General features: G+C 40.3%; 1 protein-coding gene across 7 annotated transcripts in view; it reads left to right on the plus strand.

Moving 5' to 3' along the window:
- Window positions 1–16,757, plus strand: part of FUT8 (fucosyltransferase 8) — a 486,032-nt gene that overhangs the window by 140,254 nt on the left and 329,021 nt on the right. Inside the window, exon 1 of one of the 7 annotated variants that reach the window (XM_012438117.2) lies at window positions 2,694–2,824. The exons of 4 other annotated variants lie outside the window; for them this stretch is intronic. The gene's annotated coding sequence lies outside the window, so the exon portion shown is untranslated. Of the gene's footprint in view, window positions 1–2,693; window positions 2,825–3,564; window positions 4,049–4,459; window positions 4,476–16,757 lie in introns of those variants that run through there. 2 more of the 7 variants (XM_012438119.2, XM_064374949.1) reach the window with 2 other exon arrangements.

Here is a 16,757-nt window from a genome sequence, read left to right on the forward strand (position 1 = left end):
CTTGCTCATGGCAGTAACAATGCTGCCCTTTGGATGACTTCCTGGAAAATGGGATCCTGTAAGTGAAAAGTAGCTAGAGTAACAATTATAAAACAACAAGAACAATTAACAATTATTCAGAATGCTTCCATGACTGACAGTCAATTGGTACACATTGTAGAGATAGAAAAATTTCTAAACTATTTGGTAAGTAGCTTATGCTAAGCCTTCTGAGTGCCTCAACCCCTTGCTGGAACTTCACAGATCTCCCTACTATAAAAATAGGATCCACCTCAAAGGTTTATTTGAGAATTAAATGGTGTAAGTAAAGAGTTTTGCATGGGGCCTGGTGCTCAGCAATATTATACTTTGGCTATTATTTTTATTACAGTCATAATAAAATGGTAGTAAATTTCAAACTAGTTTCTACATGAATGTTCACAACTTAGGAAATGTGATAGCATTCAAGTTCATTAACTTTGATCTAGCTAATCTCTCAATAAAATGGCCACTCATGTACTCACTTTAACTTTCATTTTGATCTTTTCCATTGTCTAAGGGTTGACTCCTTCTTGCCTCACACCCAAGTCCCCATAGCTCTGGCTGATGGTTAAGAATCTGATTGAGGCTATATAAAAGAAAACAATACATTGACACAGTATAACAGGTCATAAAGATTGTTTTGCCTAATCTTTTGTTGAGCAGAACTTTAACTTTTGGGATAAGCAAAGATGGGCCCAAAACCTAGTTTGGTGAGGGAGAGGGGGAATAAGAGGTGGAGTACTTATACTTACTTAAGTATCACAAACTGGGAGTGATGAGCAGCAGAGGCAAGCAGTTGGGAGAAGAGAATGAGAGCCCAGGAACAGGGTGGTAGGTTGCAGCTTGTGGAAAAACGCTTTTGACACATATATTTTCTGATGGCCAGTGATGTTTAGAACTTTTGGGAATTCCTTCTCTCTCAGAATTTAACCTGGCAAGAGAAAGGCTGAGTTCTAGGAATTTTCCTCTTTGGAGGGTAAAATAAATGTATTTCTTAAAAATTGGGACTGTTGTTCACATTGAGAAGAGGCAAGTAAGCATCCCTTTTATAAGCAAATTTCCTGGAAATTCATGATTGGCTTAGAACTTAATGTGTAAAGACTTGTTCTCAAATATCAGTTGTTTGACAGAGACCTCCAGTTTTGGGATGGCAGCTAAATCCTGAGCCTCCCTTGGAAAGGGTTTTGATAATAATGCTCCATCACAGTGGAGAAGGACACTGATTCAACAAAGCAGACTTCAAAATCGTTCAAGAATTAGTTTCTGAGTGTGTTCAAGAGATACCAAAGTTATTTGTTATTTTAATGTACATTATATTGTTCTATACAAATGTTCCAAATCCTGGGCAAAACGTTCCTAGGAAAGGTTTTTTTTTTTTTTTTTTTTTTTAATTGGAAGGAAGTAGGGAAAATAAGTGCTTTAATTCCTAGGATTTGGGAAGCAAAAATGTAAGGCCAGACAAAAATAGAATTTTGAGGCAAATGTAAAGCTTTGAACTTAGATATCTCAAAATATTATACAGTGTAAGCTATTATGACTGTTAACCAACCAGAAATCGTTATTTTCTTTCTTTTTTAAATTTAATTTTTTATTATAGAGATGGGGGTCTTGCTATGTGGCCCAGGCTGGAGTGCAGTGGCTATTCACAGGCACCCTCATGTGGCACTGCAGGCTGGAACTCTTGGGCTCAAGTGATCTTTCCCGTTTCTTCTATCTTAAAAAAAAAAAAAAGTTTACAACTTGATTGTTAAAATATTTTAAAAATGCTGTGTTTAAACTAAAAAGTAAATATCCACCCCACCTCTTACTTCTAAAAATTATCTAGAGTATGACTGATAAGATTTGACCTCTAATCCCACATAAGTCTAAAATTTGTGTAAATTTCCAACAACCAAAGTGTGTCACTTTTATACCAGAATTTTGTTCTGCTTGTACACTTAGTACAGAAATCTCATGGGAGAGAGCATCCATGCGTTTACAAATTGTTATTCAATGACTGTATTGAATGATGACATACAAACTAGAACATAATTCTGGCTCTGCCAGTATATCTTTTGTGTGATCTTGGATAAGTCACTCCACTTTCAATTTTCTTTTCTCACAGGGAGATAACAATCATAAAAACGACTGCAAAGTACAGCCCGTCATAGAGTGCTTTTTGTTTAAAGAGCTGACAATAAATACGAGTCAAAAGGTCTAGCAAAGCCTCCCTCGGAACCTGAGCTGCTTGAGGACAAGGGATTTTCTTGTTTTAAATCAGCAGTACCTTATTTGAGTACCTGTAATAGAGTTTCTGGTACATAAGAAGGTCTCAATAAATATGTGAATTTATGAATATTAGGCAGATTGCAGTCTTGACAGGCCACTGCCTCTTAAATCTCTTTTCTGTGATCTTTTAATATGTAACATCTAAAAGGCCGCCGCTACTTGCTTTGGGATAAGTATACCCGGTATGTGCTTTAAAATGCCCTAGCCTAGAGAAATGATTCTTGTCTTCAGGGCACCATTTCGCTTACAACCGTACTTCGCCCCAGGCTTGGGATCTGGGTCCCAAAGCTGCAAGGGAAGAGTTTGGAACGGGAAGCTCATCTTCCGGTCCTCTGATTGGCCGGCTCGCACTCCACTCACGCGGCGCGCGATTCTGATTGGCCTTGGCGGCACCCCCTCGGCCCGCGACTACTTTGTGTGCCGGGGCGGCGTGCTCAGGTCCTCCCGCTCAACTGGCGGTCTGGGCTGCTCTGAGGCAGCCCTTAGGCCCACTGCTCTGCATCGCGGGCGCCGGGAATTTTCCGAGTCCGAGCGGGTAGGACGCATCTTAGGGCAAAGCCTCTCCCCTCACCCCGTGCTGTTCTCTTTGCCATACTAAATAAACTTCCGCCTCAGAGGGGCTGTCGCAGCCGCGGGTCGGGAGAGGCCGGGCATCGAACTCAGGCCCTCGTTGGGGGTCTTTCTCTTCGAGTGAATGTGGAAACACAGCTCTCACAAGATAAAGTAGGGCTTCGCTCAATCGCCTGGGGGGACAGATGTTATTGTAGGATCGCGCTGGAAGCTGTAGCCGAGCGGCCAAACGCGGGCTGTAGGGGCTGAGGAGCAGCAGCAGCGGCCACCCCGAAAAGTAGCAAGGGGCCAGCTTCAAAAGCCCTAGTACGGGTGCCCCCTAGGGCCGCCGACTAAGCTGGCACAGGCCGGTCAGTCCCTGGCGCTGTAGGGAGCACGACATTCTCTGGAGGCGGCTCTCCCCCCGGGATCCTGGATCCGCTGGCGCCCCACTCAGCCTCCGGCCTTCAGGCGGTAGAGGGCGGCCTACGCCTGTGTGCGAGCCGGCGCCCGCGTGCGCAGCCGCTGCCCCGTTGGAACCCTGCCGTCCCGCTGTGGCCCGCGGCTCTGCTAGGCGGTGGATGCTGCAGCTACGCTCTACACGGGCGCAGCGAGGAAGGGGGCGGGGAGAAGCCCTGGCACATGCCAGGGTCGCCGTAGGTGGCAGCGGCCGGCGCATGCGCGCCCTATCCCAGAAGCTAGGAACGCCGAGGGGCGCGCGCCCCCATTCGCGCGCGCACGCCGGCGCTGGCCGAGGCTTCCCCGCCTGCGCTCGTTGTCAGAGCCGCTCCGGCGCGTGCGCGCGTTCTCTCCTGCCGATCCGAGGTGCCGGTTACCTCCGCTCCAGGCCCCCTCCACACCCCGTCCCCTCTCCCGGCCCCAGACGACCCGTCCCTTCCTCTCCCCGCGGAATGGGGCCGGCGCTGTTCGGGGTCGCGCGTCCTGGACCCGGCTCGCGCTCGGTCTCGCGCTGTCAGCGACTGCCCGGCTCGCGCCGCCTCGCGCTCTGCCTCAGTCAGTGGCGCCGAAGGCTCCGTTAAGCGGCGGCGGCGGTTCCTGTTTCCGCTTCTTCCTCTCGGTTTAGTCGGGAGTAGCATCCTCCACCCAGCCACCCTTTCCACTCCGTCAGCGTGGGGCAGCTACGGCTGAGGGCTGTGGCTTTGGCGGCTGCAACCAGGGACGGCGGAGACCGCCTCTGCTCCCGCTTCGGGTAAGGGGGCGTTTTGGGAGCCGGGCCCCGCGCGCCTCGGGGTCTTGGGCTGGGTAGCGCGCGGGATCTGAGGAGGCTCCGCGGCTGTCCCTGCTCGTTTCCCCGGACGACCCCCAGGCCTGTAGCTGTAACTGCTGCCGGTTAACCAGTGGCTCTCGGAAAAGTGGGGAGGGAGCCACTGGGACGCTCTGGCGGATGCCTTGGCGCAGACCCGGGGGCGCGGGCAGAGGGTGAGGGGCCCGGCTCTCCAGCCGGGACGCGAAGAGCGGCGTCGCGCATCCTTGCCTAGGGCAGTGGCCGAAGCCTAGGGGGAGGAAAAGGGATGGGGGGCGGGGGTGGGACGTGTCCGTTGTCTCCCCTCCACGCCTACCTTCCCTTCGCCAGCAGCTCGGTCCCTGGAGTCGCGGTCTGTGGGAGGAAGATGCCGGTGCGTTATGGGCTCTCTGTGAGTGCTGCTCGGGCTAGAAAGCAGGGAGTGGACCCGCACAAAGATCCGCGAGGGACCGATGAAGGGCAGTGAAAGGCTTGAGTGCAGCTGTACTCCCTTTTGGTGTGCAAATGACGAGCTGGCGGCTTTTGAGTATCTAAACTTACTTGGGAAGGTTAAATGAGTCCATATTTATTAGTTCTAGGAGATTTGTCCTGCAGGAGTGGGTGGGTTGTCGGGTGCAGCACCTGTTCTTTCTTCACAATGGGGATTGCAACCTTCAGAGACGCAGTGTATTTCTTAAGTGGCAGTGTCATGTTTAGGGTTTGTCCCTAATAAGCTTTTAGCATTTTGCTGTATAATATTGAGGCCTTGGATAAAGGCACGGAGAGATGGTTGTTTTTTCCTATGTTTGAATTATTTACAGTTTATTTAAACCCACTCCAGAAGGTGGACCCAGAAAAGCCAAATTCTCCAGTATTCACCAAATTTCAAGGTTTTGCGGAACAAATGCAACACAAGTTTTGTATCAGTTTAGAGTTAAACGCATCTCAAGTAACTGACCTAACTTTGGCTTGACTCTATGAAAACTATGGGCAGGTTTCATTATAGTTTTTTTTTTTCTTGTTATTCCTGGAGTTAGTTGCATATTTATTTTCTTGATTAATTTACATTCCATGTCTAACAACTAATTATTTAAAGAGGCACATAATATAGAAAGTATTTTAGGCAGCACTACTGCTATTAAATTACTATTTAAGCACTACAGTATATCAGATATGTAAGAAATAATGGAGTGAGTGGCAGTCTCCGCTCTTTAAAATAACTGTAAAAACATCCTAAAACCCTGTGCCAAATAATAAGGCCCTATGCGTTGTTATCCTTGTGAAATCTGCTATGTGTGTAGAAAATCTTAATTACTTGATTTGTAAATACTACAGTAGTAGTGAGAAGGTGGGAATTTAAGCGTTTGTAATTGTCATTTTACAGGCTTAGTGTGTAAAAAATGCAGGGAGTTAGAGATGAATAAGACATATACAAGGGTAGTTCCAAGACAGATTTTCTTTTTGCTGCTTTATAAATTGAGAATTCTATTTGAATTCCATAGATGAATAGCTGGAATGAAACTTGCATTAATTGCAGAAATAGATGCAAAAACGTATCTTTGGTCAAATTGTGAGTTAACTTGAAGGGTACTTGTGTAATAGGATAGTGATTCAAAATAATTTCCGTAAGATATGGCATTATATAGGTTTTATTTTGAGGTTATTTTGAATTTAAAAAGTCACTTGAAGTTGTTTTCCTACAAATCAGTTTTGAGATGTATAGAATTGAAAAAAACAGTAATTCTGATTACATTCTAAATTGTTTTGTTGCCAATTCTTACGAGTTATTTTTATGAAATTGGAGTGTCCTTAAAAGTGGTGAATCTTAAAATTTGCTAGTGGATTGGAAAAACTTGTTCCTTATTATTTTTTTAAATGCGGTTATATTAGTACCTTGGTCTGGAGGGGGAGCTAGTGCCAAAGCAAAGTATAGCTTGATAGCCGTTTGAACTTTTAAAACACTTAAAACCAGATTTTTATGAGTAGGAGAAACATAAATTTTTAATTAAAAGGATAAGGAAATTGATGTGGGCTATATATGTACATAGTTATTTGTGGAGTGAATATATTGTGTATTACAAATTAGTTTAAACAATCGTTCATGAGCTGCAATAATGCAAAGCTAAATGCTTAAAGATTTATTGGATTTCTCATTTAAAAATCTCTAAAATGTATCCCCAAACTTCTTAACCTTCTTGTGCTGTTCATCAGAAGAGAAGGCATGTATTCTTAACCTGTTGTGTATGTTGTGTGTTCTTAAATTTTGTTTTTATAGTAGCTATAATCCTAAAATTTAAAAAACAAAGCTTCAAGTAGAATCTTATATGGGCAAATGTATTAATTGTGTGATAAGCTAGGTGTTTATCAAAAGTAGATCTAATTTTTTTAAAAGTAGAGATAATTCCAATAAAAAAATGGACCCTTTAGCCATCTGGAGAACAGTATCCCAAGGTCACTTAACCCTTATCTCCTGCAATATAATGCAGTGAGTCCAGCTGATCTACCAAATTGAACTTGTACCTTTGAATATGAAGCAGTTGTTTTGTGGCCTGTGGCATTTCGTTTTTATTTCTGAACTGTAATAAATTAGGTATGTTAATTTACTTCTGACCATTTACATACTCTGTAAATCCAAGCCTAGAAATTGATAATTATATGTATATTAAAATCATTGGAATATTGAGTTTTCTGCAAATAGTGTTTGGGCTGTTTGTTTTACCCATAGCTCTTCATTATGTAAATAGAATCTCAATGCTGATAAAGTAAATAGATTCTTCATTTTGTTAATGGTTATTTTCGATTTATGATAAACTGCATTTAATAAATTTCTTGATTCGGTTAAACGGCAGATACATCCATTTCATATTATAGCACACTGATAAATGTAAAAGAAAGTTTTACAATCATAAGAGTAAATATTTAAAAAAACTTGAATAAGTTACTTTATTAAACATATAACTAAGATTTTAAACAACTCTGAAACAAAAAGTATTACCATTATGGTACTTTTTTTTTTCCAAAAGAGATGGGATCTTGGGATCTTGCTGTTTTGTCTAGGTTGCCCTTCAACTCCTGGGCTCAAGTGATCCTCCTGCCTCAGCCTCTTGAGTTACTGGGACTTTAGGCATGTGCTACCACATCCAGCTTTATAGTACTTTTATATCCTGCATCAATACTGCTTCTGTTGATCCTTTTCAAAGGAAATAATAACTTCTGGTCTTCAACAGTAGTGTAGCATCCTCTTATTGATTCTCTGGCTTATATTTCACTATCATATAGTATAGAATTTCTTTGTTGGAGTTTGAATTGTTTTTACATTGTAGCTTGTTATAATGAGACAATTAAAGATATTAAAAGTAAAAGATGTTTACAACTGATTTTTAAAGAACTTTAAAAAAGATTCCCAACAGAAGAATATTATATGGGGATGTGTGTAGATTTAAGATTTTATTTTCTTTGAGATTGGGGTGGGGAGTTGTCTCACTGTGTTGCCCAGGCTAGAGTGCAGTGGGATGATCATGGCTCACTGCAGCCATGACCTCCCGGGTTAAAGCCATTCTCCCGCCTTAGCCTCTAGGGTAGCTGGGAATACGGGTGCATGCCACCATGCCTGGCTAATTATTTCTAATTATTTTTTAATATTTGTAGAGATATGACCTTGCCATGTTGCCCAGGCTTGTCTTGAACTCCTGGGCTCAAGTGATCTTCACTCCTTGGCCTCCCAAAATGCTGGGATTACAGGCGTGAGTCACTATACCCAGCTTTTTAATTTTATTAAAAAGAATTTTTATTTTTATTTTTTGAGTTTAAAAGAGACAGGGTCTCTCCATATTGTCCAGTCTGGTCTTGAACTCCTGGCCTCAAGTGATCATCCCAGCTTGGCCTCCCGCAGGTGTGAGCCACCATGCTTGGTCATAAGATTTTTAAAAATTGATCAGTTTCAAGTCCCAACTTTTCTTTCAACATTCTAATCTCCTGCCATTATTTCCTTTCCCCAGCCACCCTCCATCATCCAACAGTCTTCCATTTGGAAAAATGGGAAATCAAACCAATAAAGTTAACCTTACCACCCACTAGGCAAAGGTTTTTCTTAATCTCTACAATATTCTGAACATGAAACCCATATAAAGTTTATATGAGTGCACATTTTCCTTTTAATGGAAGAAGAGCAAATAGGACCTATGAGATTATGCCATATTTGTCAATGTAAGGGTTACTTCTGCACTCTTTACTGAAAGCAGAGTTATAGGATTAATTTCATTTAAATTTTCTTAATCTTTTAAAAAAATCTCTTTGTAGTGTCATGAAGTTTATTTGTTAGAAAAACTAATTCTGACTACCTTTATGTGCCTCATTGCTACATGATATAAACTCGTTACTCAGATTTAACTCATTATTCAGATATAAACTCATTACTCATTATTCAGGTTTTTTTGGTCAGAAAATGACAAAGTGAAGGAGAAATATGTTTTGGATTTATAAATCTTCTTTTAATTAACAAATTATACCAATATAAGTGGTGCTAATGTGGTTCAAATTTGCCTTTGCTATTCTGCCTTCTTTATTGGTTTTATAGTATAACTTCATTGAAGCACTGGAATAAAAGAAAAACTTTAAAGATCACTACTGAAATGCTCACTGTATTTGTTGTATTTTATAGCTTGTATTTTATAAATTTATTTTTCCATAAACCGAATAAATATGAAAACGAACTTGAAAGATCTTGTCACAGCCTTGATGATTGGTCAGTATAAATAAAGTTCGTATTGTAAAATAAAAAACAGGCTGGGCTCAGTGGCTCATGCCTGTAATCCCAGGACTTTGGGAGGCTGAGGCAAGAGGATCACGAGGTCAGGAGATTGAGACCATCCTGGCCAACATGGTGAAATCCTGTCTCTACTAAAATAGAAAACAAAAAATTAGCTGGGCTTGGTGGCGTACGCCTGTAGTCCCAGATACTCAGGAGGCTGAGGCAGGGGAATCTCTTGAACACGTGAGTCGGAGATTGCAGTGAGCGGAGATCATACCACTGCACTCCAGCCTGGCGACAGAGCGAGACTCTGTCTCAAAAAATAAATAAATGATAAAATGTTGATATTAATCTTAGATGAAAATGGAAAATTAAGCTAATGTTTATTTTAGAATCCGAGTAATAAGTTTATGTCATGTAGCAATGAGGCACATGAAAAAAGTTAGAATTAGTTTTTCTAATGAATAAACTTCATGGTATAAACTTCAAAGTGCATAAATGCTGTAACTTTCTGATTATAAACTTGAACAAAAGTAAAATGAAAATGGGAGAATCCTTTTACCTTAAACATGTAACTAAAATGAACCTATATATCTATGTAAGTCTTATTTGATTAAGACTTTCAATGGACAGTGAGTTTTAAATTTTTATCAATGTTGTGACTGATTTTCTATAATATCCCTTAAATGAAATATCAAAGTCTAATACCTAGAACCAGAATAAATTTTCTTAGAGTATAAACAATATTTACAAACCATCAAAACAATAAAAGCATTGCAATGTTATTTAATGACTTAAGTCAACATTCCACAAGCTAATCTAAACAATCGTTTTTATAATTGTTTAATACAATTGATAGCAATATCTTGAGTAGTGGTAAAGTGGACAGATATAATTTGTAGCTTCTGTATTGTCTGGAACCTTGGGGCAGTCAGTGAAGAGAGGGAGATAGAGAGAGACAGGAAAATACTGGTTGAGGAGCTTGCCTTATTTGGAGATGAAGGAGATTTATTTAGTTTTTCTCTCTCCCTCTACTTTCTTTTCCTTGTTTGTCATCCTCTTCCAGCATTGGTAAGAAATGCAGGAATTGACCATCTTTAAAGTATACTTTTTTCCTTAGAGTTCATAGAACTTTTCCAGGGAAAACATTAGTTTTTGTCATGATAGGTTTATTATAATGATTTCATTTCCTTTTGAGGTAGTAGGCAAGAGACTAGAAGAACTTCAGTGGTATAGTGTTTAATTTTATTTATTTATTTATTTACTTACTTATTGAGCTGGAGTCTCTGTTGCCCAGGCTAGAGTGCAGTGGTGCGATCTCGGCTCACCAAAACCTCCGCCTTCCGGGTTCAAGCAGTTCTCCTCCCTCATCCAGGTAGCTGGGATTATAGGCGAGCGCCACCACACCCTGCTTAGTTTTTGTATTTTTATTAGTGGGGGGTTTCACCATGTTGGTCTGGCTGGTTTCGAACTCCTGACCTTTTGATCCTCCTGCCTCGGCCTCCCAAAGTGCTGGGATTACAGGCATAACTCACTGTGCCTGGCCTTCAAAATTATTTATAAAAAATGACTATATAGGCCGAGCGCAGTGGCTCACGCCTGTAATCCCAACACTTTGGGAGGCTGAGGGGGAAGCAGGTCACCTGAGGTTGGGAGTTCAAGACTAGCATGACCAACATGGAGAAACCCCATCTCTACTAAAAAATACAAAATTAGCTGTAGTGAGCGCTTGTAATCCCAGCTACTTGGGAGGCTGAGGCAGGAGAATTGCTTGAACCCGGGAGGCGAAGGTTGTGGTGAGCTGAGACTGCGCCATTGCACTCCAGCCTGGGCAACAAGAGCGAAACACCGTCTCAAAAAAAAAAAATTTATAACTTCATATAAAAAGGGATGTGGGAAATGGTTTCATTCCTAATACATATCAGTTACATTATTGTTCTACTTAATATTTAATATATCATTTCAATTTTGTGGAATGCATTTCCATTTCTCCTATGTTATTTCTATCTTCATTTATAGCGTCTCTGACCAGAAGGAATTAGTTTTTTAAAAAATTCTAACCTTCATGTGCTGCTTTGCTATAATGTAAAAAACACAACAACTATGTTCATTGATGAAAACTAACATCTTAAACTAAAATGAAGCGCAGTGTTCCCCACTCATGGGAGTACTGTTAACAGGTTTAAGACAGTTACTGTGAGAGGTTCACAAGGTGAAAGTGTGTTTGACAATTAGGGCCTAATCAGTTGGGATCTGACTTACTCAATTTTTCCAACACTTGAAATTGTAGTGGCACCTGAAGGAGAAATATATGTAATAGAAATTGTATTAGTTTTTTATGTCTTGAGCTCTTTGAATAACTACTTAATTCGTTCAGTTGCCAAATGTCAAAAGATTATAATTTTGAGAAAACTGATTATTTACAAATAGAACTAAGCCAGGGTAAACAATTTGCTTTCTTTTTATAAGTTTTAGGTTTTTCTTTCCCTCTTAGAAAGTTTAGTGAAACTCCAGGGGTTAGGCAGGTTGTAACTGAAATTCTTGAGGCCAAAAGGCCTGTCTTATCCTTGGTAAACTGACCACCTCAACAGCATGAGAAATGTAGGTTTATTGATAATCCTGATTGCTTCCTGACATAATTACAGACATCTAGCCCTCTGTTAACTAAAACTTCATTTATTTTTAAGGTTCAAATATTAGAAGTATCTGCTTGATACCTCTCATATGTTGTCAAGTGTGCACAGAACGAGAGATACGATGTTACTTTTAATTTGTAAGCAAACAAATGATACTATGTTCTGAATGCTGAGTAAGCTGAAAAGATATATACTTACTGAGGATGTACCAAATAATGAACTAAAGAAACCTGTTAATGTGAAATTAGGTATAGTTCCTCTTAATAATAATAATAAAATAAGCATTTGGGTTATAATGGCATAAAGATATAATGAAAATGAAATCACCAAAGAAGTCTATTTTGGAGAAATTTTTGTCAGAATAGACAATAAAGAAAAGAATATATCCTTTTTTAATTTTAATTTTTTATTTAAGAGATGGGATCTCGCTCTTCCCCAGGCTGGTGTCAAACTCCTAGGCTCAAGTGATCCTCCTGCCTTGGCCTCCCAAGATGCTGGGATTACAAGTGTAAACCACCAAACTTGGCCAGAATGCATCCTCTATATGCCTGTTTACAGAGGCTTACTTAGAGTAGTACAGAAGTACCTGAAAGAAAATAATGATAGTAACTAAAACGTTCTAATAGGATCATGTGTTCATTTATACATGTATATTTGTATAGTACCTGTCATTTGCTGTTTCCATTTGTAAATGCAAGGTTGGAAAATGAGGTACCCAACTTTTGAAAATTATGAAGGGAAGTGCATCTAACGTTTAGAGAAAAGTTGGTTTCTTCATATTTTAGTGACACTTTTCAGCATGCATAGTTCACCCTTGAACAGCACGGGATCTGGGGCGCAGACCCCCATCAAGTTGAAAATTCACATATAACTTTTAACTCCTCAAAGAGTTAATTACTGATAGACCTGACTTCCAGCCTTACTGGTGACATAGTCAACTAACACATTACACCTTATATGTATTATATACTGTGTTCTTAAAGTAAGCTAGAGAAAAGAAAATGTTATTAAGAAAATCATAAGGAAGATAGAATATATTTACTGTTCATTAAGTGGAAGTGGATCATCACAAATGTCTTTATCCTCATTGTCTCCACATCGAGTAGGCTGAGGAGGAGGAGGAACCGGAGGAATTAGTCTTGGTGGTCTCAGCATGGTAGAGGTGAGAGGGGAGGCAGGAGAGGCAGGCACACATGGTATAACTTTATGGCGATACATCATACTTCTGTCTTTTTTGCTTTTTCATTTCTCTAAAAATGTTTCCATATGGCACCAATCCTTCTTCCACCATTTGCTTTAGTTTCAGTGCCCATATCAGAGAAGAGTCCATGTCACTGAAGGAGTCAAAAGCAGTCTTGAATAATCAGAACCCTTCTGCTAGATTGTCTGATGTCATTTTGTTTTTGGCATTCCTTCTATATCTTTTTTATCATCTGATACTGGATTGGAAGCATTCATCGAATCATATTTTTAGAATTCCCCTTGTGTGGTGTCTGTTTCTTAAATTTTTCCAAGATTCGTATCTTGAAACCCTTTAACTCATACTTTTTTTTTTTTTTTGGCCATATTCACAGTCTTTTTCAGGATTTCTTAGATTGGACCTATGGCAAATCCTGTGAAGCCATGTACAATGTCTAGACACGGTTTTCTCCAGCAGCAATTTCTTGTTTCAGGCTTGATGGCTTTCATGACTTTTTTCCATAACAACAGTGGCTTCTTCAGTGGTATAATACTTCCAGACTTTCATGATGGTCTCTTTATTGGCATTCTCTTTCATAGAGTGACAGTATTTTCTGTAGTGTACTGTGTTCAATCAGCCTTAAAGGTCCTCATGACCCCCTGATTTAGAAGCTGAATTAGAGACATTGTGTTTGGGGGGCAATTAGGCTACTTCAGCACCTTTGGTGTTGAACTCATGGGGTGCTGGATGGCCAGGGGTATTGCTCAATAAAAGAACTGGCTTCAGGGATAAAACATCAACAGAACCAATCCAGAAAAAGGGTTCTCATTGCCCAGGGCTTTTTGTTGTACCACCAAAAGACTGGCAGTAGGTGTTTATCTTTTCCCTTCAAGGCTTGGGGGTTTGTAGCTTTATAGATAAGGGTGGTCCTGATCATCACCCCCACTGCATTTTTACAAAACAGTAGAGTTAACCCATCCCTTCCTGCCTTAATCCTGGTGCTTTTTCTCTTCCTTACTAATGAATGTTTTTTATGGAATTGTTTCCAGAATAGGGCACGTTTGTCTGCATTAAAAACTTGTTTAGGCAGATATTCTTTCTCCATATTTCTTTTTTTTTTTTTTTTAAGAGATATGGTCTTGCTCTATTGCCCAGGCTGATGTGCAAATGACATGATCATAGCTCACTGCAGCCTCAAAGTCCTGGACTCAAGCAGTCCTCCTGCTTTTCAACCTCCTGAATAGCTGGGATGCAGGTTGCACCACTATGCACGGTTAATTTTTAAATATTTTTTATTTTTTTGTAGAGACAGGGTCTGACGGCATTGCCCAGTCTGGTCTTAAACTCCTAGCCTCAGGTGATCCTCCCATCTGGGCCTCCCACAGTGCTGGGATTACAGGTGTGAGCCATTATACCTTCACCCCCACCTAATTAAAAAAATTTTTTTTGTAGAGGTGGAGTCTTGCTGTATTGCCCAGGCTGGTCTTGAACTCCTGGCCTCAGGATCCTCCTGCCTCATCCTCCCAAAGTGCTGGGATTATAGGAATGAGCCAGTGGACTTGGCCTCCTCAATGGTTTTCTTAATGGCATCTGGAAAGTTGTCTGCTGCCTCTTGGTTGTCAGAAGCTGCTGCTTCTGTTATTGTGACATTTTTAAAGCCAAACTTCTTTTAAAATTATCAAGCCATCCTTAGCTGGCATTATGTTCTTAAGCTTTAGATCCTTCACCTTCCTTTTGCTTTAAGTTATTGTATAATGACTTTGCTTTTTCTTGAATATTATTAAAGTTTATAGGGATGCCTTTCATTATAGCAGTCCAGTACCCCTATAAAAGTACCCTAATATGAGATAAAAAAGTATTTCACAAAACATGCACGATTTTTGCATCTGCTGGAGTACCTTCAGCAGTGGCTTCATGAATTCTTTTTTTACAATGGCCCTTATGCTGGATTCATTTATCTTGAAGTGGCAGGCAACTGCAGCTGCAGACCTCAGTCTGCATTACATATCAAGCAATTCAACTTTTTCTTGTAATGCCATGATTTTTCTCTGCTGCTTGGGAGCACTTCCGGCATCACTAGTGGCACTTAGGTGTCATTCGAGGTCTGTAGTATCATACTAAACATGATGAAACTGGGAGAGATCACTTTTTACTGGAATAGACAATTTATTGGAGAGATGAACTGCTTGCTTTGAGATGATTAATGTCACATGGTACTTTAAGCAAATACTCACACTTGAGCTCACCTCATTAACAGGAGGTGGCTACAAAATTATTTCAGTAGTACAGAGTGTAGTATAGTTAATTTTATGTAGTTATGATTTAATACGTTATCTTTTCTTTGTTGAGACAGGTTTTCTCTCAGTTTCAAATGGTACCATGTATGGCTGAGTGTGTGGTGTAAGTTGTGACAAATTTTAACTTTTTATAAGAGATTTGTATATATTTTATTGTAGTAAATGATAAAATATGCTTACGTATATACATATATTTTAAGCACTCATGACATACCTCTTTATCTTTTTTTTTGACAAAGTAGGTTGGAGTGCAGTGCTGCAACCTCCACCTCTGGGGTTCAAGCAATTCTCTTACCTCAGCCTCCTGTCTTTCTTTTTTTGACTCAGGGTCTCACTCTGAAACTCTGACTGGAATGCAGTGATTTAATCATAGCTCACTGCATCCTCTGCCTCCTGGTTCAAGTGATTCTCCCATTTCAGCCTCCTGAGTAGCTGGGACTGCAGGTGCATGCCACCATGCCTGGCTCATTTTTGTATTTTTTGTAGAGACAGGGTTTTGCCATGTTGCCCTTGCCCAGGCTGGTTTTGAACTCCTGAGCTCAAGTGATCCTCCTGCTTTGACCTCCCAAAGTGCTGGGATTACAGGTGTGAGCCACTGCACCTGGCCTACTTTTTTGATATTTCTAGGTTATATGGTTTGTCTCTGGATTTTTTCAAAGTGTCACAAACCTCCCCCTAATTTTTCAACATATTTATTGAAAAAAAATTAGCATATGAATAGACCCTCAAAATTCAAACCTGTGTTGTTGAAGGGTCAACTGTAGTTTTAAGCTCTGAGAGCTCTAAGAGTTTAAAGCTAAAAAAAAAAATCTGAGTTCCTTTTGTTTTTTGAACATGAAATGTTCTCCTCCCTACCCCCTGGTTTTATTGAGGTATAATTGGCAAATAAAAATTGTATGTGTTTAAGGTGTTTATCTATAACCTTAAAGGTGTAATCTATAACCTTAAAGGTGTAATCTATACATATACCAAAACAACTTGATGTTTTGGTATATGTATAGATTGTGAAATGTTTACCGCAATCATGCTAATTAACACATTCATCACTTCACATAGTTACCTTTTTTTGTGTGTCTGGTGAGAACATTTAAAATCTACTTTCTGGCCAGGTGTGGGAGCTCAGGCCTGTAATCCCAGCACTTTGGGAGGCCGAGGCAGGCAGATCACTTGAGGTCAGGAGTTTGAGACCAGCCTGGCCAACATGGCAAAACCTCCCCTCAACTAAAAATACAAAAATTAGCTGGATGTGGTGGCATGCACCTGTAATCCCAGCTCCTTAGGAGGCTGAGGCAGAAGAATCACTTGAACCCGGGAGGCGGAGGTTGCAGTGAGCCGCCACTGTACTCCAGCCTGGGCAACAGAGTGAGACTCTGTCTAAAAAAAAAAAAAAGTAAAATCTACTTTCTTAGCAGATTTAATGTGTACAGTAAATATTATTAACTATAGTCACCATGCTATACATTAGATATCTAAAACTTACTCATCCTGCATAACCCTTTGGCCAACATCTCCCCATTTCCCCCTCACCCCAGCCCTTGACAACCACCATTCTGTTCTCTACTTCTATGAGTTTATCTTTTTAAGATTCCGTATATAAGTAAGATCATGTAGTACGTGTATTTGTCTTTTTCTGCCAGTCTTACTTTACTTAGCATCATGTCCTTCAGGTTCATCCATGCTATTTGCAGATAACACTGTAGGGGGGAAGCAAACTTTACCTCTACTTTTCTAAAGGTTTTTTGTTTTTACTGGCTTGGCCTGATAATTGAATGAACATAAGATAGATTGTCAAGAGAAAAGCACACAAATGTAT

The sequence above is a fragment of the Aotus nancymaae genome, unplaced genomic scaffold, assembly GCF_030222135.1.
Source record: "Aotus nancymaae isolate 86718 unplaced genomic scaffold, 86718_ANA_hifiasm-v0.15.2.pri h1tg000011l, whole genome shotgun sequence".
Classification (NCBI taxonomy): Eukaryota; Metazoa; Chordata; class Mammalia; order Primates; family Aotidae; genus Aotus; species Aotus nancymaae.